We start from the raw sequence: 21,026 nt of genomic DNA, 5'->3' as shown, positions 1-21,026 counted from the left end.
TGCAGACGCTGTGACTGAGAGACTCCTCTGAAGTCCAGCTGTCTGTGTGTGAGGATTGATCGCCTGTGATATTCACGCCATCCTGCTTGATTTAGTAAAGCCATAAACCATGTGGCCCTGTCATATATCACACACACACACACACACACACACACACACACCTTATGCTTCATTTAGGAGAGAGAGTTGAAGTGCAGGTAAAGGATGTCGAATATACAATACTCTCTCTCTCTCTCTCTCTCTCTCTCTCTCACACACACACACACACACACACACACACACTCAGAGTAAAATCTTGGACCAAACCCGTGAAAATGGGCTGAGGCAAGGCTGTCCCAAGCTCCTGCTGGCTCGGCCGCTTTCCCATGGCTCGGACGTTCGATCGACCTTCACCTCCTCTCGCTCGATGTGTGTGTGTGTGTGTGTGTGTGTGTGTGTAGGGGCAGAGAGACAGAAAGAACCTGTAGGCTCTCCAACACAGAGCTGGATCCTGTCCAGACCCACAGGGTGCCACTTTGGCCACTGGTTCATCGACTTAAAGGGCAAATCGCTCCCTTGATGCCTTGTGGTCTCTCTCTCTCTCTCTCTCTCTCTCTCACACACACACACACACACACACATTCATTATTTCCACCCTGTGCCACACGTCAAGTCAGGCCCCGTCCCGCGACTTCAGAGCAATTCACCTTCTGCTTTTATCATGTAGAGACTGTTAAACACAGAGCGAGTCCAAAACCACATCCAGCACACTATCTAGGGCACTATTTCAAGTGCCCTCCATTTCATGGCCTTGCCTTTCGTCCAAAAAAAGTATAGTACTCGCTAAAAGTGCTAGCAATGCTCTGGCACACATTTCATGCTGAATATTTTAGTGAAATTATTATATATGATATTATTTTTAATCTACACACTACGTAGTGCACTATGTAGGGCACTCAGAGTCTCTGTTACACCCGGTGTGTAGGAAATATAAACAAACAAATTCCACCAGAATTCTTCCTGAACTGTGTGTCGTAAAAAAACACACAATCAAACAAAGCTGACACAAATGCACTGTAAGCTGGACGGAGCTTGTGATGTGGGTGTGGCTTATACACTGAAACACCTCCTACACTGTAGAGTGATGAAGGACACCAATCCCTTCCTCTACATCAATGTGTTATTGTGTGTGTGTGTGTGTGTGTGTATGGTACATAGAGATCATTTCAGCCATAGCAGTGATGTGTGTGTGTGTGTGTGTATTTTTACGTTTTGTGAGCAGCACCATTGGCGGGAACATCGCCTCGCTTTCTGTCGCAGTAAACAAATTAATAATGCAGGAGGTTTTGTAGCGCGTTGCTGTGAACCGTTCCAAAAGTAACCCACTTCCCAGCAGGGGGGCCTTTTTCTTTTTTAAAAATGATACGAGCCCAGTGCAGGAATGCGCTGCACTAATGCGAGTGTGTGTTTTAACTCTGATGTGACCCGAGCTGATCTCGGCGCCGAAGGTTCCAGAGTGAGTGGGTGGAGGGAGAGTGAAAATGTGTGTGTGTGTGGGTGCATGCGCATGGATAAGGAGCTGTGTTTGTGTTTGTGCATGTGCATGCGTGTACGCTTGCTGTGTGTGTTCAGGTTGCATGCACACGGTCGTGTATGCATGTATGTGCATGCATGTGCAAATATGTGCATGCATATTAAATGTGCACATATGAGTTGAGTGTGTGTGTGTGTGTGTGTGGACTGAGTTAATGCATGAGGCCTGTGCATGGGCCAAGAAGCCTCTGCCTTTTTCCCCATTATCATATTAGCTTGCATTAGCAACTCTCAGCTGATCTCTATCTCTGCCGCACTCACTCTTCCCCTCTTCCCTCTTTCGCCTACTCCCTCTTTCTACATCTCTCCCCCTCTCTCTCTCATGCAAATGAAGACGTAAAGTGGAATCAGTTCATCAATCACGCTCACATGGGGATAACACGGCGCGGGAAGAGGATTAGCCGCGTCCTCTCCGGACCCCGTACGGGTCTTTCTCCTGTCACACACGCCAGCCATAATTAAACATCTTAACCTTATGATTTTAGGATTTTTCCAACAGGACTGAAAAAAAATCTTTCACAGAGGTGCTTCAACTGCCATGAGGAGGATTCGCAAATCATCTCCATTTCCAAAAATATTCTTCAAATCTCTAATCGAATATAAAAAAGAGAAAGAACGTCCCGGGTTATTTAATTCTGCAACACTCTGGCCAAATAAAGCACCCTTCCATTTTCCGGTCCGTATTTCTCCCGTGTAAGACCGAGGCCTGTTTCATTTCCAAGCCGAGCGGTTTGAGACAAAGCCACTGCAGGCACCAAAGTGCGTCCCTGAGCAGTTTAATTAGAATTAAAGAGCTGATATGGATTAAGCGGTGCGCCGTGACAAACGTAAATCCCGTCAATCACGGAGGATCACGAAAGGAAAATCGGCATGGCCGCCGAAAAACACTCATCCGCTATTCTGCTGGATCCTCACACACCATTAAGCACCTGCCCATCAACCCTGCCTCTGGCACTGACATTTCAATACTTCCCAAGCCCTGAGATCCTCTCACACTCAGTGCTGTTAGGATATTTGGCGATGTTTGAGTATATCATCTGAAGATGCACCTGGTGAAGATTCGGTGTGATTTATGAGATGGTAAAAACCTCTATAAATATTGTCACCCCCAGCACCCCCCCTGACCCAGGTTTAAATGCACAATTCTCCACTGGCGCACATCCAAGTGCCCTCTGTTGTTCACGACCCCGGGAAAAGCCGAGAAACCCCTCGTTCGTCCAAACATACGTGACATTTTGCACCCGGAGACTACCAATTTGAGGTAGGTTTTCTGCCATTGCTTTGGCCTAACACTGCAACAAAGATGCAAAAAATAGCATCTCTTGAGCAGGCGTTCGTGAGAGTCGCTAGCGGAGTCTATTTCCAGCACGCAAAACCATGCAATCACAACCAAGTTCCTATTTCAAACACTGCTGGCTGAATTCCACTGCTTTTTTTCCCCCTTCTTCTTCCCCCAGCCAGGAGTTTTTCGAGACGACGTACAGCGTGTGCGTATGGAGAAACAGTAATGATGTCTCCAAGTGTGGAAGACACCGGCTCCTGGCCTCATTATTTCAGCTGCGGTCCCCTCTACAGGCTGGAGCTTAGGAAAAAAAAACAGTGATCAAAAGCATTGGCTCCCTCCTCTACCACTTTCCCACTATTTCTCACTCAGATGAGATGGAGATGTGATACAATCATCTTTCCATTGGTTTTCTGCCGAGAGCTTTGAGTTTCCGTCTCATTTTACTTCAGCAGAGTAATATGTTGACAGATAGAGGGCAGAACCACAGCAGAATAAATAAAAGTAATATCATAACACTCTTATTATACACACTTATTTTAGTGCCACTTTATTTAATTATACTTTTCCTTAGTATTTAAGATAAATACTCTACATTAACCTCTTTACATAATCTTTTTCTGTATGCTTATTATTTTCCACCCACTATTTAACCAACTTCACTTTTTTGCTACTGACCAACCAACAAACCCTCCTACCACCTAATAGATGCTGCTGCAAGCCAATCTATAAACAGTTCTACCTATCAAACAACCAACCAACCAACCAACTAACCATCCATCCATCCATCCATCCATCCATTCCACCAACCAACTAACCAGTCCACTTACCCACCAAGCATACTACTTACTAAACAATGACTTACTGTACCTACCTACCAGGCAATCCCCCACCAAACAGCCAAAGACCCTACCTAGCAAATGACCTAAAGATTAACCTAGCTACTTTAAAATTGACCTAAAGATTAACCTAGCTACTCACCAAATCAACCTATCATGCAACTAACCAATGTCTATACAACTTACCTACCAATCAATCAATTAACAAACCTATGCAGAAAGGAAATAAGTATCCAATATATCACACTTCCCCTCCAAAAACCAGTCCACCCACCACTTGACCATTTTATAAAATGACCTACCTATCAACCAACCAACCCTCCCAAAAACATCAACGAACATACCAACCTACTTTAACCAGTTAAGCACCCATCAATCAATGAATGATCAAGTAAATGAATAACCTACGAACCTATTTAACCAACCAACCACACAGGCACCAACCAGCTAATCAATGAACTTATTTTCCAGCCAGTCAACTTACCTTACTTATCCACCCAACAGGTGACCTACCTAACAACAAACCAGCCATCCAGTTAATCACTGAACCTACCTATGTCCAGATTTTCAACTGACCATCTACACATCCTCTCAACATTCAACCAACAAACCTTAGTGAACACACTCATCCACTACTAATTCACCCATCCACTACTAATTCACCTATTCACCAAATAATCTATCCATCTACTCACTAAACAATTGGTGAATATACCTACCCATCTATCTATCTATCTATCTATCTATCTATCTATCTATCTATCTATCTATCTATCTATGACATGCTGAGTCTCACACACTTGGGTACTTGCTCAGACCCTCTGGTCGTTTTAGAAATTCTCTGTCGGGAAAGTGGAGAGAAGCAGTTGGCGACGGTACAGGAGTGGAATGTCAATGACATCATGCAGAGAAGAAAGGGAATATGCATGTGGGAGAGGGAGTGAGAGAACCAGATGGTAGATACGTAGTCTGAGTGTCCTTTGCAGCTGTTCCTCTTCCAGTTCTCCTTTGATACACATCAATCCTGAGCAGCTCTGCTTCGCTCCACATGACGAGAGTGTATACATCTCCAAAGCGAAGGCCCGTAACCTTCCTCAGAGCCACCGCGCTGGAACAAATCTGCTTTCAATCCCAAGCTGCAAATCTCATGTTCTAACCGGAGTGAACTTTAGAACAGCTCAGCCGGCTGTGTCCACCCTGTGCACTCTTTCCTCTTTCTCTTTTTTCGCTCTTTCTTATCCCTCTGTTGCTCTCTGTGGACCCTCAACCCCTGCCGGGTTTGGCACACTGCAGCAGAAAGAGCTCAGCATGTTGGTTTAAAATTGTCATGGTCTCTAATAAAGCAAGGTCATTAGACAGCCATGTTTTGGCTTAATTTGCTAATCAGCCACGCCGGGTCACCAACACATGCACATACACATCTGTAATTACTTATTGTCACAGTCATATGGGTGAAGGTGGAGCGGATGGTGCTCGCAAGCCGACATGGCCATATGGAGGCCGCATGGAACCTGTCATGCTTGTTTTATAGATCTTATTTTACTGAAAAAAGAGTGTGCTAGAGTTTTGGATACAGAAAAATGAGTGCAATGTGTTTGTGCTGAAATATGACAGCCCATAGAGGAATGCGCATCATGCTCGCTGACATCCTCAGGCTAAGATCGACATGGCACATGGATCACTTCCTCAACTACCTGTTCAACTCCCGGCTCCTGCCTTCTTCCCTCTTTCCTCCGTCTGAAGTCTCTCGTTAGGGGAGCTGTAGACCCCTTTATCACATTTGCTGCATTACGGCATGAAAGAAATGGGGCAGGATGGAGGAGAGCTCAGCAATCCCTCTCCAGGCTAACACGCACAACATTCAAAGAGCAGATGCTTACTTAACGGCAAGAAAGACGATTCAGAAATGTGCTAGCAAACCAAACCTGACTCAAGGTACAACAAAGAGTGGCCTGTGAAGCCTTGGAAGTTATCCAAGAAAGTCTCCAAGGCTTTAATTACATCGTAGTGACATTTGAGGCCTACTGCTGGTGGCTCAGTGGCCCTAAGTGACTGTTTATGCCACTCCAGGCTAACAGGCAGAACAGCTGAATCTAGCAAGAAAGAAGACTTTGGAACATGCCAACAGACCAAGAGACTTCACGGAACATACAATAAAGATTAGCCTGTGTGGCCTCGGAAGTTATCTGCCCTGTTTCCAGGGCTGTTTCTGAACTTTCTGGGGACCTTAAACAACATCCTTGGTCCCACTGGTGGCATGGGAACCTTAAGTGACTGTTTCTACTGCTTCAGGCTAAAACTCTAACCAACAGAACACTCACAGAGCCAAAGCTAGCAAGAAGGAAGCAATCTAGTGCACCAAACCCAGTGCAGATTAGCTTGTGAGAAGTTATCTAAAAAAAGGTTTTAATTACGTTATAAGACTGAGGGCAGATCTGTTTGGGAGCCCTAAGCGATATACTCAGGCCCCCGGTGGCTTGGAGACCCTGAGTGACTGTTTGCACCACTGCAGGCTAAAAGTCTTAACATCAAGAATACAAAGCAAGCAAGAAAATCTCGGGAATGCGCTAGCATAGCAAATCTGACACGAGGTACAAACAAAGCTTGAAGTCTGTGAGGAATCGTCATTATCTAAAAAAAGACTCCAATCCTTTAACAACATTCTAGCGCTGAGGACAGGGCTGTTTCTAGGGTCCTCCTGGTGTCTCAGGAGAGTGAAGTGATCGTGAATATCATTTATAGCTAGATTTTTCTTCCTGGGTGAATATTCTATAAGGGGATCGCAAGTTCAAGTACCTTTAAAAGAACTGAACTTTCGTCTTTCGTCTTGGGAAAACTTTTTGTTCTGCATCGCAGCAATCGACTAGTTTACAGTGTGGATGTGTGCAGGGTGAGAGTCCATGTGAAAGGCACGCTAGACACAGCTAGCAGTAATGAATGCTAAGAGCGGTGGCAGATCAGGCCTGAGTCATCAGGCAGCCTGTAGCACTGAAGCGAGTTCGGGAACAGCACACAATGAAAGACACACTCACCTCTCAGAGACCCACACACAGCGCTATTAAAAGACTTTTCTCTACTTAGCTCAAGCAATCAGACACACAAAGGCTAGCTACTTAATGTCAGTGTGTGTGTGTGTGTGTGTATCATAGTCACTACAGCACTTTTGTGGCTGCGCTGATAAAACGTTTCAGTGTCATTCCACGTTTCCATGTTTAGCTCAAGGACTCGTGGTGATGGCTTGTGGATCCTCATCCCCCGACTTGGCGAACAATATGGCGGGTGTCACAGCTGCGAATGTGGCCCGAACACGCCGTGCTCATCAGGCCAGCGCTTGTCAGGTACAGGTGACGTTAATTACAGGCATTATTTACGCAGCTGAAACACAAGGTGGCAAGGTGGCTCTGCATCGGTCTGTCGAAGCTCGTTTCCACCACCCCCCAGTTACCCGGTGTGCCTTTTTTTTTCTCCTCTCATAGCGCTGTCTTTCTCTGTTCTGAAAGAACGTGCTGAAAGAACATTAATCACACATCACTGTTAACCTTGAAATCGCGTCGCTCCGTCTAGCTCAGCTTTCCGCGCGCGCGGCCTGATGAAGTTCAGCTGGCCCAGCCTGCACATATATACGTTCCTGTTGATTTTGTTTAAGCAGAACTTCCTGCGTCAACGGCAACCGTTGAAATTTGTCCAAAAATATTTACAGCATCTGCTTAACATTTTTTAAAGGAGCGGTTTGGCATTTTTACGCCCCGTTGCTCCAAAATAGGTTCCTCTCACCCTGTCTCTTTTGAAGCCGGCTATACCTCAGGCGTGGCCTTTTAAGGAAAAAAGGGGGCGGAAACGGGAAGTTTTGCACCTGACATGGGTGGGGCTTATTTCCAGCAACCCTTTTAACTACAGTGATGTTAATTAATTATTATTATGTTATATTATAATTATAATTATTATGATGACGATGCAGTTTAATAAACTTGCTCATAATGCTTCTAATGTTATTAAACATGATTTTTAATTTCTCAGGAACAAACAAAAAGCTAAACCCTTTGACAAATCAGCATCAGCTAAATCCAGAACAAAACAAACCCTAAGCAAACGATTAAAACGTGAATTTAACCGGCATCTGTTTTTATCAAAATACTGGAACTAAATCCAGTTTAAATAAAGAGCGATTGCGCTGATGCAGGACAGATGAGACGAGAGAAAAAAGCGATGCAGACGGCCAAGAACAAAGGCTGAGATTTCACCCCAGATGTTGCGTGTGTCCCTGTAGGCCGTGTCGTGGCAGATGTTACGAAGCAGAACTGCGAGAGGTTATAACCAGGCGCACAGGTACACTAAGAGCAAGACTAATCAGTCACAGATGGACACATGCGGCGAGCGGGCCAGGACGCGCAGATGTCCGTGTCGGTGTTACCCGTGCCAAGCGGGCCCGTCTCCAATCACCGATTCCAGTCACAACGGTGCGCTGTGTCAACATGTCTATTAGCAAAACCTGAATGAGAAACACCTTTTAAAGAATTCGCAAACTCTCTCTCTCTCTCTCTCTCTCTCTCTCTCACACACATACAGAGATTACATTTCACGCTTTCACTCAACATCTTATCAACGATCATCATTCTCGTTTTTAATTTTAACCAATTAATCCCGCGGCGGATTTCTGAGTCACATGGCTGCACACGTTTCTGCGCCGCCGAATCCAGAAGACTGGCATCTGTCATAATTACGTTCGTTTTTTAGGACGAGCCGCGCCGCCTAACAAGACGCGTCCCGTCGCTGCCAGATGTTTGTTATGAATGTTTACACTGTGTAGTAACCCGAGCTATTAATTTAGAACTTGTAGCATAAAAATACTCCAAAAGCCGAGCACAACATAAAAACATTAGCGTCAGCTGCTGTAAAAGTCGCGCTATTAATTTCGGCAGAGGATGCAGTATCTCTCAACGTGGCCCATCTGTTAGCCTTCCAAATGACCCAAATTGCTTTGTGAACGTGGAATTATTTCTACAGCAGGGCTGTGACGGCGTCGTGACGACTCCCCCGGTGCGTCCGCTTCAGAGCATCGCTTTTGCTCAGAGGGACTATCTTGTGGGTTAAAGGAAAAGATCAGGATGGAGAGCTGTACGTTAAAAGTGTGACTGCTGGAAGCCCTGGGGTTTAACGTTGGCTTTCTAGAAGGTCTGCACCTATCAGATATCCCGCCACGTGTCAAACACTTTCCTCAGATAGCCACAAACTGTCAGATGGCATCTTTTCCCCCTGGGCTGAGAACTCCCACGCTAAGAAATGATGCTGTCTTCCAGTTCTTTCTTTTTTTATTAGCATTTTAAAGAGTGTGTCTCTGCAGATATCCTGGACTTTATACACTGCAGAATGCTGTGATCTGGTCAGAATGGCACATGCTACTAAAATGTGAGAAAATTTAAAGAAGATATTTATAGATTATCTTCCAAAATGCTGATTCTACTTCCTGTTAAATTCCCTCCATCACACCCTGGACGGTTTTTCAGCAGACACTCAACATGAACAGTTGTAATTGTTGTTTTAGTAATTTAACATTTCTGCATGGAGTCTCCAGTGTTAGAGCTTTGGAAGTAAAGCTGTAGCTTTTCTGATATCTCCACAAGAGAGGAATTTATGCTTCGGAAAAACATCTGAGATCTGGTATTCTGTGTGTTTTTATGTCTATAAGAGAGGGAAGACCGTTTCTAGCTGCTATAACGTACGTGGGAACAGGAAGCGACTTTCTCAGAATTATGGAACAGGACAGAAATTGTCACATGTTCTGATTTGTTGTGGTATCAATAAAATAAAGGATGTGCTACACTACCAAAAATTCCCTACGAGGTCTTGACCACGGACCAGAGCTGGACATCCTGGAGGCTTGGAGAAGTTTCTACAGCACAGTGAAACAGGAAATCAGAAGTTTGTTCATCCAGTGCAGGAGGATTCTTTAGTAAATCGAGTTTCTCTGGCTAATAACCGAGACGTTGAGGTATTGCCTCGGCTCAGAGTGTCATCTGCTGTTGGATTGTAAATAAATCAGTAGGACAGGACGAGGTGTGCTGGAGACGAGGACAGTGTGTTTTAGTGTCCGAGGCGAATCTGACGGCTTGGTGGACGAGGAAATCCGTGGCTTTAGGAGATTCCGGGGATCTGAACGTAACGCTGCAGAAGCTCCAACAGACCGAATGAGATAGCAGACATGTTCGGGGATTGAAAATGTCCTGATAAACACCTACCAGCACACACACACACACACACGTCCCTGACAAAACACATTAACATTCGAGATCTTGGCTGCAACCTCTTCACTTTTACTCACAGAGGATCTGCATTTACACACTGCTCAATATATATGTGTGTGTGTGTGTGTGTGTGTGTGTGTGTGTGTTAGTGCGCCCGGTCTCTAATTGCGTAGTGAGTCGCCAGTACGTATGCAGACGACTCATCGACAGATCCGCAAGGCGAGAGCGGCGACCTGACAAAAACACGTTGATTAATTACGAGCCATCCAAGACAATTAGCCAGAACGGAATGCAAAACAACTTCTACGCGCATGCCCATGCACACACACACACACACACACACACACACACCAACCTAGCCTCATTTAAGCCCAGCGAGGATACATCAAACAATTTCTTTTCTCCGCGTTTCCAGGGCAACGCTAATGTGCTAGCGTGCTGCTCGTACTGGAAAACATTTGGCTCGACGGTTTTAAAAATGATTGAGAAGCCGGCTCGGGATCGCCGGGTTATCCGTCCCGACGTAAATCCTCCAGCTCTTTGAGGAAAAAGCAGGAAACTAGTAGCCAGGATAGAACATCCTCAGATTTATCTGATTTGTTTTTACGCTTTATTGTGAGTTGTGTTGATATTTTCAATTCCCCGGCGCTGTTTGTTAGCGTGTTTAGTTCAGCGAAGGCCATCATGCTGACAGACGATGGGAAAGAACTGACACGAATGAGACTGGAGCAGGATGAAAATGAACCCACGTGGTGTGACGTTACTGAGCAGGTCATCAGGTGTGGAGTGAAAGTGACCCGAGCAAAGGTTCGGCTCTGGACCTGTAGCTGTGGCGTCTCCGCGTGAATCTCGGCTCTGTTCTTCCGCTTGGTCTGTTCTTATCCTCACACCTGTCTCATTGGTTTGTTTCTCTACTGTGTGCACCTGTTCTGCGCTCATCCCTGTGTATTAAGAGAGATAAATCAGAGGGCCGTCGAGGGAACAGCCGTATTTGACAGAGCAGCAAATTTATAAACTTTATGTCATAAGGGGTTTACGTAGCCTCTGTGAACGTCACACGTCTAACTGAAATCTAAGGGTTTTTGTTTTCTACAAAGCATGGTGTTTCCTTTTTGTTAGCGATGCTTAAAAAACTACATTTAATCCTAGCCTGGATCTTGTTTCTTTGTTGTTTCTCCATCCGCTGACACGTTTTAGAGTCGATTCTCTCTCTCTGGGCACCGACACAGCATTTCCTGTTATAAAATCCCACTTACTCTTTCTTTTCGGCTCTATTTTTAAACCCCCCCCCCCAACTCCCTTAAGCTCTTTTTATCTCACCATGGCTGTCTCTCCGCTCCCGATTTCTATCTTCCTCTCTTGCAATCTCATTCTCTCTCTCTCTGTCTCTCTCTCCCCCACGCCTCCCCGTCTCTATGCGTCGTCGTGTTTCCCGGCACTTACAGTAAGCGAGATGCATTAGATTAAGATTAGGTAATGGTGAGATGATTGATGGAGGTGGCCAGCCCGTGCTGCAGAGGTCCAGGAAAATAAGCAGGCGCTGCATATTATGGCCTGCAGATTATACAGGCCGCTGATAGAATAATGTCATCCCGGCGGCAGGCTAAAATTGAACTGTCAAGAACTGTCAAATGCACAATAACGCACTCGGGGAAGCTGAGTAGCGAGAGGGATCGGACTCGCCGGCTCAAAAAAGTCCGACGGCAGACGTCCGCGGTGGTCCGAGAGCCGGGACGCGCTTGGGTTCTAGATACGCACTTTTAATTAAAGATGCGGCGTTCATCTTCTGCAGTAATGTTTACAAGTCTTTCTAGATCGTTATGTTTAGACGTTTGCCCCGCCCTCAGCCATGACACAGCTGCTCAGCTCCGCCTTTTTTTAAACTGTGTGTTTAAATAGCAAGTACAATTTTTCTGCCAAATTGTAATACACATGAAATACTTTCTATTTTAAATAGGATATTAAACAACATTTTTAAAATATTTTTCCAGCATTGAGAAAAAAGATAACTCTGTGTGAAATAACTCGGTAGCTTTGTTTATACTCAGGAAGATCGGAAAAATCCAGAAAGGTTGGTTTCTCTCTGATTTTTTAAAATAAAACCTTGAATGTATTTTTTTAAAAATATTTCAATACAATGGAGAGAGGAAAGTGAGCCACAGGGACTTCCTGTGATCAGCAGCATGCGATGCAGTTTATTATGAGAAATATGTCTCTGTTTGTCCGTAAGTGTAGTAAAGGTTCAGATCTGGTCCTGCTGTACGCAGAGCTCTTCCCCCATCACCCCGAGCGCCTCATGAATATTCACGAGTTTCCTTCTGCCTAAAGTCTTTAGCCTTTAAGTGAACCCTTTGCAAGCCAACACTGTTTTATCACCAAACCTATAATCACCCGTGTGTGTGATAAATGTAGAATGCAACTCTCCAGCTCGCCTTTTTTCCCCTCCTTCTCTCTCTCACTGGAGGATTAAAGACGCAGATATCATCGCTTCCTATAAGCCACAAATCAATAGTGTGGAGCTCGTTGGCTCTCTGATGGCGCAGGTTCATTTAGGTAATGGTCTAAAAAGGCAGCGGGGAAAAAAAAACAGAGAGAAAAGAGAGAGGGGAAAAAAAATAAGGTTCAGGACTAATAGAGAAAAGCTCCAGACAGAACAGGCCACTTAGGACAGAGCCAAGTGGATCAGGGCCAATTAGTGATCCTATGGTTCTGCAGTAATAGAGCTGAGTCTGGGGGTAAAGGAGGCAGGAGGGGTAGGGGTGGGGGTGGGGGTGGGGTTTTTTGTGGGTGCTGGTGATGGTCGGCTACCGGGATGGGATGGGAGGGGTGGAGTATGATTTCATCATTTATCAAAAAGGATTCTGGTGTCTGACTCGGTTTATACTCATCACTGTAAATAAAATATTTAAAAATAAAAAGAGTGATATCACATAAATAAATACTTTGATATCAGGAGGATCCAGATACAATCAGACAATCAGATCAGACTCACAGTAGTTTATCGCTAGCGGCACACACTAGCCAAGTCTGGAGACAGCACCAGATGAGGTCTAGCGTGCGGATTAGCCGCTATCGCTCGTCCATAACGAGGGAGTAACTAGCTAACAAGTTTTATGCATAAAAGCACACACGTACTCACAGGAACGTGCATGAAAAAAAGCAAAAAGATGAAACTGATGGTTTCTATAGAGCGCTAGTGTCTTTTTTAAGCGGTGTCACATTTAATGCATCATATTTAACAATTAAAGTGACGAGTCGAGACGTACGAAATGATGGAGATCCTCAGCTCTGTCTCTGATTTAAATAAAACAATCTGACGTTAAAAAAAGGATCTTAAAATGCTAAACCAGTGAAACTACTAACATGGCGTCTGTGGATAAGCCCCGCCCTCTTCTCTTGGTGTTTAGTCCTGCTTTTATCCAACAGGAAAGGTTTCCTGGCGGTTAAGGCGGATGATGTGAGGCGGTTTAGAGAAGGAGATTTCGGTATCTCGATCTGTAGCACATACTGACTCTTTGAATTCTTCATGCTTTCCGTCTTCGTCTTCTCTTTTTATGCAACATTAATTCAGCGGGAAAAAAAGAAAAATTCCCCCGTCGCCTCAGCGTGAGTGTTTAAAATATTCCAAAGCAAAGTCTCCCATAAGACATAACTCATGCTGACAATGCCATCTGCGAGGCAATCCCCGCGTGCCCGTCTCTGGCAGACATCTTGAGAGCGGATGATTAGATGTTCTTGTAGATCAGCGATTACCGTGGCGGCGGAATCGACCTCGCTCGGATTTCTTCCCTATCGGTCGATGCTTATCACAAAAAAAAAAAAACTTGAAACGTAAGTTAATTAGCTAACGATTGAAAAAATTCCTAAATATGTTAAGGATGCTGCGGTTTGAAAGGCATGAGTTAGCAAAGCTAGTCTTGGGTCCGCCTGTTATTTATACCTGAGAAGTCTATCTTCTACAACTATTAGCGCATTCCATAGCTAGAACCGGTGGAACTTAAGGCTCTGTTATTTTTCCCTTTTAGTAAAAGAGTAAAAAAGCGATGATGACGTTGTTACGTAGCAGGATGATGCCGCTGTACGCTCAACACTGAATGCTAGCTGGGATTAGCATCGTTTATTTGTTTCTGCTTTTTCACGTAAACACACGTACACAAAAATAAATAAATAAATAAAATAAAAATAAATAACATTTTAAATAAATAAATACATAAATAATTTAAATAAATAAATAAAAATCTTAAATAAGTAAATACATTAAATAAAAATAAATAAGTAAGATTTTAAATAAATAATTTAAATAAATAAATAAAAATCTTTTAAATAATTAATAAATAAATAAATAAATAAATAAATAAATAAATAAATAAATAAATAAATAAATAAATGCATTTTTGGCTGGTTTTGCTGACGTTTTATATGACCAGTATCTGTAATCAGTCACTGACCACCAGAACTAGATACTAAGCTTAATGTGGTTCTGAGCAGAACACAGATGAAACCCAACTAACGGAAGATGGGCAAAAATCTAGGTTCCATGGCGACAGACTCAGGTTCTAACACTTTACAGTGTTTTTTTTTACTTTGTCTATCTTGGGTTACTGTTACTTGTTACTTGTGTTACTGACATAATAATATTAAAAATAATTACAAAAACTTTTTCAGGTGGAATAAAAAGTCAGGGTCTGAAATACAAGCTCCGTCCAGCACTTTACTGGGTTCTGTGTAGGAGAACCTTTAATGCAGGACAATAAAATCAGTAAACAGGAAGTTCAACATTTAGGATGCTAGAACATTTAATTAGCCAAAAATCCTTTTTATTACAGACTGTAGGCTTTATTTATTTATTTATTTATTTATTTATTATTTTTATTAATTAATTTATTTATGATGTCTAAAAAAGTTACACATATACAGAGTCGGATTAACATTAAAATACTACACAGCAGTCTACAACAAAACATAAAAAAATTGTAATAAAATAAAAATAAATAAATAACAAAAAGTAATACAATTTAAAAAAAATGTGTTTGTTGGCGAAACTTCAGAGTGATAACAGTAACATTACTTAATCACATCACTTTGTTGTTGCTTTATTTTCTAGAAAAGCACAACTCTGATTTATTAAGCTTAATATTTTCAGCAATATTCAGATGTTAATATTTTTCTGGCCTCAGAAACACAGTGCCACTTTTGGTCAGTACTAAAGCTATCTTAAGGACGGATCCCGAACTCGGCATTATTCATCACCACACACACACACACACACACACACACACACACATTTTTCTGGAGGCAGAAGCTCCCCCGTTTGTCACTGTCACCACAGATATCCATATATACAATGCAATTAAAGATAAGCCTAATCTCACACGGCCCACGCTAGATCTTTTCTTCTTCCTCTGCGAGTTTACGCTATGGACAAACCGCGGGGATTAGCTGCACGTTCGCGTCCTTTACATTCAGCTGGAGATGACGTGAAAACACAGCAGGAGAAAAAAAAAGCATAAACCGTACGCAGTGAAGTTGGAGAACAACGGCAGCATGGATTAGCTGATTCATCGTTCACACGCTAGCATGGCTGTCTCTTTTAGTGCATTGTGGTACAACCTAAATCTGAAGTAATAATCTAGCAGTAGCTCTATTATATGCTTCTCTATCCACTAAAACTAGCATTGCGCTAATCACTTGCACGCAGCGGCCTGTATAAAGATGAACAAAATCTTATTTTTTAAATTAGATCTTATTAATCACTTTTTTGTTAGCAACATTGGCTTGTAGAGAGTGGAATGATTAGCGATAGCAACTGGTACAGAGCTGAATTAGCATCGTAGCCAGTTCGGTCAGCTAATATAGCTAGCATATATGATGAGTCTAGAGCCTCATTAGCTTATCTAAAGACAATGACTTGAACGACTGGCGACTGTTATTAGCAGTTAGCTAGCTCACCCAAGACAGAGTTAAACAGAGGTCAGACACCTGATGTAAAATCTGACCTCCAGTCATTTCAGAGGTTTCTTTAAACTTTTAATGAAGAAGTTTTGGACGTGTTACTATGGCAACACTGAGCTAGCTAAACAAAATTTCAGCGTCCGAAGCCAATAACCGCTAACAAAATAAAGGTGGCGAACTAAAATAACTGACTCATTGACTGATGCTAATTTAGATCGGTGTTTCAGCGGATTAAACGCTAATGTTGAGCGGTGTGCAAACATACCGTAGCAGCTCCAGGGTCTGATTCACGCCACGCTACGGCGTGAGGACGACAGAAATGTAAATATCCTGCAGACGGAAAGCAGGTTGCGTCTGTGCGAACATAAAAAACACAGATTCCGCACAAAGCCCGGGCGTGATGTGAATTACACTCGGGTTATAAATGATAGCGTTTTGCGAGATGTCTGTCTCATTCTGGCAACGTTTCCAGATTTGAATTTATCTCTTTTAACTTCTTCACATCTGCAGAAGGTATTAATTCTGCTCTGTTATGGCTCCCAGCCTTGTAATTGCATGATTTGCATTTTTTTTCTCTGGCACCCATTATAAATAATCCACGCGACGCTGCCAAGCTGGCACCCAGCTCGCTTTTTAATCTGGTGAAGCAGTCGCTTTATCGTCGTGTTCGACCCGGGGTTTATCGTCGTGTTGTGGCGGCGCGTCCGCTCATGTGGAAATGTTTACAAAGCGCCTGGCTCGCCCTTCTGCTCGCTAATGCTTCAGTTTAAAGTATTAAGACAGTCGGAGAGCGCCGCTCCGACGCGTACGCACTCCGTAACCCAGTCGGCTTCCTCGTACTCGCTCTTTTTCTTTATACGGCGGTGCGTCAGACATGAGGTACGTCTGTATTTATCTGCTGCGTGCTTTATTTGCGCGCTCCCTGAGGGGGTTCAGACTTGGGTTCCTGACCATCTGCATTCGCCGCATTAACATTTCGAGTGGAAGGCGATGTTCCCGAGCCGTAAAGCATCACAGACTCCCTGATGTCAGGTTTCTCCCGTCCTGTCCCCCCACCCCCACCCCCCTGTGCTGACCGGAGAAGGTGCATGCTGCAGGCCTCGGAATGACAACACAGCCGTCGTTACGTAACCTGCGCACAAGCACGTGAACTGCGCAGCACTTAAACTTAGGCGGAAAATGACAGAGCTTCCCTGCCAGGCTCGGAGAAAAACGGACGGTGGAGTGGAGCAAGGCGTGTTCCACACATCGCAACAGGAAATCGCCGCACATTGCAAGTTTTCTGCCAGTCGCAGACGTCACACGTGTCTGGAGCTTGGTGTGAAATCTCTGAGGGTCGAGTGATGAATTATATCATGAGGTTTCACTGATAAGGAAGATGTGGGGCAAAAACTATTATACTATTTGGTGCGCACACACACACACACACACACACACACACAAAAAGATCTTTGCCCTTTGGTGTCATTTCTACTTTAACTGGACAAATAAATCCTCCGCCTCCTTCCCGGTCATTACCCCCGCGGCTGCAGTTCACGTTCTGATGACGTCTCAGGGATGTGTGTGAAAAAAAAAACACCAGCCCTAGAGTCTGAGCTAGACAGACATCAGCCTCAGACTCGCTTCCTGTGCACATCTTCGTGCATGGACGTTTCTCCGTGGATGCCAATAACGAAGCCTCACGCAGATCACGCTCACGTTTCCCTGGCTCAGTTTTTTTTTTTTTTTAAAGAAAAGCACTGCAGTGAGCCGAAGCGGCGTGACTTTGATTATACAGTCCCCCCCTCTCCAACTTCTGTCAAGTAGAGAGGAATTTTAAATGAGAGGACCGGGCAGCAAATCTGCATGATGTATTCCGGGTCTAATGAGTGCTAAAGTAGATTGCAGGCACGGGGCACGTGCGGGATCCTGCGTCTGTTCCTCACTCCGGAATAATTTAGACTAGACATGCGAGAGCGAGATCGCTGCAGCCCATCAGGACTTATCCATCGAAATGTCGCCCAGCAGTGTGGGGGGAAAAAGAGCAAAAAGGATGCTTCTCTCTCTCTCTCTCTCTCTCTCTCTCACACACACACACACACTCTGCCGATGGGAGCAGGGGGTGCAGTCAAGCGTGTTTTTGCCAGGAACCTCGTAGGTGCTGCGCAGACAAGCAATTATTCAAAGCGCAGTCCAGAACTTGCATAACGCCCCGGTGCACCCACATCATGAGTCACCGAATTACATAAACTGGATATGGGGGTATTCTAGCACTCGCGGCTGCTTCCCACAGAAAAAAAAGAGAAAAATACGGCTGAAAACCGATACACAGTGCCGGGGATGACACGAGGAAAAAACGTGTAGTTTATGGAGGATGATTTGTTTTCAGTTTGTAAACGTGTACAGTGTTCCGGTCTCGCCGGGAAAAAAAACAAATACACACACGGCTCCGGGAAAAACACGCCAGCGGAAGAGGGATATTCACGGAATATTTTTTGCCATGAAAGCAATTTATTATATAGCATTACATTTAAATAAAAAAACAAAACAACAACAACTCTACAACTGCTTGCTATATATATATATATATATATATATACATAACTGGCAATATTTCAGTATCTACCTGTAAAGTGGGCGGGGCTAATTGTGTTTAACCCTTGTGGCAGCCTTGTGGATGTCTAGCGACTGCTACTGTTGCTGCTTGTGGGTGTGGCCTCTTTTATTTATTTATTTACTTATTTAGTTCCCAGCTTCTAATGCTAGCTAACGAAGCACATTAAATATCACTAAGTTTGGCTTTATTTCCAGATTAGCGAAGCTAGCTATGTGCGCTCATCAGCGATCAGACCAATGATCTTTGCTACATCCTTCTTTTTTAAGTGTGTGAACACTAAACAGGAATTTAAAGTTTAGGGAGGAATCAAGAATCAGACATCAAGAAGATCGTTTTTCTCGGATTTGTCACTTTATGACATCATAGCTAATTCTTAGCTAATAAGCCGCTCGCTAGCGTGGAGGAAGTTGCTCATGTTTCTCGTTAATCAAAACCATCCAGTCTGGGACTGGTGCAATCCCTGTTCTGTCTGTCAATCAAGCATGCTGATTAGAATATTAGGCCACACCCACGTGGGGCGGTGCTCAGACCATCCTGTTTAAGTTGTGCTGTTGTTTGATTTGATGTTGGATCAAACTGCTGGATGTTTAATAGAGTGATGAAGTCTGATCTTTACACAAATATCAGGAAGCACTCTTTAAAACGTAGCCCCTTGATCTTTTTCCCGATAAAACCGCCGTATCCTCCTCTGGGATCTTACATTACTGAGATAAAGGAAAAAGAAGAAAAAAAACCCCCAATAATTCTAACATTGCCGAGTCGTCCCATTCAGACAAAAGCACTGGGAGCAAAAAAAAAAAGAGTCAGGCCCCGCCTCCTCTCCCTCCCTCCACCTTGGTGGGCATATTTTAAATCCGAGATCTATTCAAGAGCAATTATTCTTCATCATTCTTATCACAACAAACAATTTAGTGCCTTAAGCAGGTCACATAAATAGCTGAGTGTTCAATTAGAACTTATTATTGCTTCCATAACTCATTTCCAATGCAAATGTCATTAGCGGCGTTATTGTTTCTGCAGCCGGAGAGCCATCAATATTTGAACATGGAGAGCGAGCAGTTTAGATAGAGATGGGATTGGAGCGTGTGTGTGAGAGAGAGAGAGAGAGAGAGAGAGAGATGGAACAGGATCAACAAAACAAACCATAATTCCCAGTTATTTCAATTATGCCTCATTATCATGATTATCATCACCCATTTAGACTGTTTGCCATTTTCGCCTCCGTGAACAACAAAGGTGACTAAAACCATTACACTTTAAGTCTCTCTCTCTCTCTCTCTCTCTCTCTCTCACAACACACACACAGTCTTCAGAAACTACGTCTTGTTTTCAGTTTTATGCTAAATCAGCTCCTCCATCACTCCGTCACCCCTCTGCATCCCGGCATCCCTTCTTCCTCATTCATTACAGCGTGTATCCACTCACCGGATGTGTCTCTCTCTTTCTCTTTCTCTCTCTCCCTCTCTCTCTCACACACGAGGATGAGGACGAGGATCGGTGTTAGCAGCGGCGGCAGCTACCGAGCGGCTCCGTGCAGCCCGCTCGCGCGCTCTCGCTCGCACGTGAGCGAAAGGATCATTTTGAGAAAAGGAAACGGGAGGAGAAGACGAGGAAGAAGCAGGAAGGTGGATGAGGAAAAAGGAAAACAGAGGAACAACAACAACAACAACACGAGAAAGAGCGCCTGAGAGGAGCGAGTGCACGAGATGGAGAAAGAGAAGGAAAGAGAGAGGGGAGCGCGAGCGTGCACGGGAGTGGAAGAGAGGAAGAGAGAGAGAGAGTGAGTGAGAAAAAGAGAGAGAGAGAGAGAGAGATGGGAAATTAATAATCCCAGAGACAAGTCCCTTCTCTGTTATTCATCAGGCTTTGCGCGAGCTGCAGAGGAGCTGAGATGCTAGCGGGAGGGGCTGAGCTCCACACTCCATTGGCTCTCTCTTCTCATTCCTATACATCGCAGCCAATGCACTCGTCTTCCCTCCCTCCTTCTCCATCTCCGTCCCTCTTTCCCTCTCCCCCTTTTTCTTTTCTTCTCTATCTACCCAGAGGTGCAAAATATACAGTATGGAGGGTGCAGGAAGAAGCGCTCGCACTCTCCGAACGCTGGGTGAAAGGATTTTAACCATTACTTTTTGAATCATAAAATATTCCATGTGAGTATTATTATGCAAATAGGAAAATTGGTAAAATCTCTGGATCCGAAATGTGAAGTCAAGGAAATGTAAATAAACTGATTTTCCTTGTTATTGTTTTTTTGGTTGCTAATTTATAGCACTCAGCTTTCCGCGTAATAAACTTCACAGTTAGCAGCAGCCCTACAGATCCAATTCTATTATTTATTACACACTCAATGATTAAAGACACACTAGATAGACAAAACATTTTCAAAACATCCAGAGACAAGGAACAGCACACTTTATTTCTGAGAAAGAACGAAAGCCTAAATAACAAGCATTAAAACAAACTACTATTTTTTATTTTTATTTTAATGATTAAATGTCTCAAGAATTGAGAATCGTCTTGTTCTCTTTTGCATTATGTGACGT

The 21,026-nt window shown here is 43.9% G+C and overlaps 1 protein-coding gene across 8 annotated transcripts in view; it reads right to left on the bottom strand.

Annotated features, from left to right (window-relative positions):
• rbfox1 (RNA binding fox-1 homolog 1) overlaps nt 1-21,026 on the bottom strand; it is a 168,592-nt gene that overhangs the window by 47,864 nt on the left and 99,702 nt on the right. Inside the window, exon 1 of one of the 8 annotated variants that reach the window (XM_058414217.1) lies at nt 19,909-20,366. The exons of the other annotated variants lie outside the window; for them this stretch is intronic. The gene's annotated coding sequence lies outside the window, so the exon portion shown is untranslated. Of the gene's footprint in view, nt 1-19,908; nt 20,367-21,026 lie in introns of those variants that run through there. 8 annotated transcript variants of the gene reach the window in all.

This window comes from Hemibagrus wyckioides, linkage group LG02 (assembly GCF_019097595.1).
Source record: "Hemibagrus wyckioides isolate EC202008001 linkage group LG02, SWU_Hwy_1.0, whole genome shotgun sequence".
NCBI lineage: Eukaryota > Metazoa > Chordata > Actinopteri > Siluriformes > Bagridae > Hemibagrus > Hemibagrus wyckioides.
The sequence above is the reverse complement of the archived record's forward strand: the minus strand, read 5'-3'. Positions and strand labels throughout refer to the sequence as shown.